This window comes from Halyomorpha halys, unplaced genomic scaffold (assembly GCF_000696795.3).
Source record: "Halyomorpha halys isolate HHAL.00 unplaced genomic scaffold, Hhal_1.1 Scaffold1805.1, whole genome shotgun sequence".
Classification (NCBI taxonomy): domain Eukaryota; kingdom Metazoa; phylum Arthropoda; class Insecta; order Hemiptera; family Pentatomidae; genus Halyomorpha; species Halyomorpha halys.
In genome coordinates, this window is record NW_027111133.1 from 70,453 (window position 1) to 71,700 (window position 1,248).

Here is a 1,248-nt window from a genome sequence, read left to right on the forward strand (position 1 = left end):
GGTTGAATCCCAAATAATCTTGGGGCCACTTTAGGAAAGCATCATAACTCCACGAACGACATATAAAATTGGTAGATTATTGATTGACCGTGTGTATAGATGAATGGAATATGGTCCGGGTGCGGTAAAAAAAAAACAACTCAAATAGTAGAAAATTATACTATTTTATTGAGCCAACGTTTCGCCCCACGTTGCAGGGCTTCGTCAGGGCTAAAAAAGATACAAACACTATGTAATGTGTTTGCTTTTTTTTATAACTATAGTTTTTGTATCTTTTTTAGCCCTGACGAAGCTCTGCAACGTGTGGCGAAACGTTGCTCAATAAAATAGTATAATTTTCTACTATTTGAGTTTTTTGTTACCGCACCCGGACCATATTCATCAGACATATAAAATTGTACACTCTTATATTAAATTTAGACCCACTATAGACATTATTATTATTTATTTTTAGGTGAAAAATTGAAAACAAAATGAGTTGTTTTTATTAACATAACGAGGTTTCAATCTTAACTTATAAATAAAAAATCAACATCAGTCATATATTTGCAAGGATATCATTTTAAAATCAAAGTAAATTTTATCTCATAATGTCGACAGTTTATTTTCGAATATGTGGATGCACAAATAATGTATTTTTTTTAATACATTGGATTTCATGTCATTTCATTATAAAAAAATATATTTTGTAAGTGTGGTGAATCTGGTGATCTGGCTAGTCTTGATCTAGATGATTTTGTCTCTATCAAAAGGAGAAATTTATGGACAATATGAGAAAGTGAAGGAGGGGGGAGAAGTTATGGGAACTTGCTGGAGGGGATTGTTGGCAGAGATATGGAGGGATATTTCCAAGAATTTGGAATAGATAGAGCCAAGACTAGTGTGATAGGCTTATATTTAGTAATACCTTTTTGTGGTTGTTAATCGAAATCGTATGAATTGAAGTCTTGTACTGTCCCCGAGGTTTCGAGTCGTATATTCTTGTTGTAAGGGTTACGTTTTATGACTGTTTGTAAGGGTGGTCAACACTTACACTATTTTAAAAATCTAAATTAATAAATAAGGATATCTTTAAAGCCACAAGTTCCAATACGATGACTGAAGAAGCTTTTAGATAGATCAAATAAAACAGTGAGTTGGTTCCTCCTCCTGGAAGTACTATCTGAATTCATTGGTTCTTGGAACCATCTGGGAAGCGGACACGCAAATTAAATGATTGCTTTATCTTTAGCTTTCTTGACGCAGCCT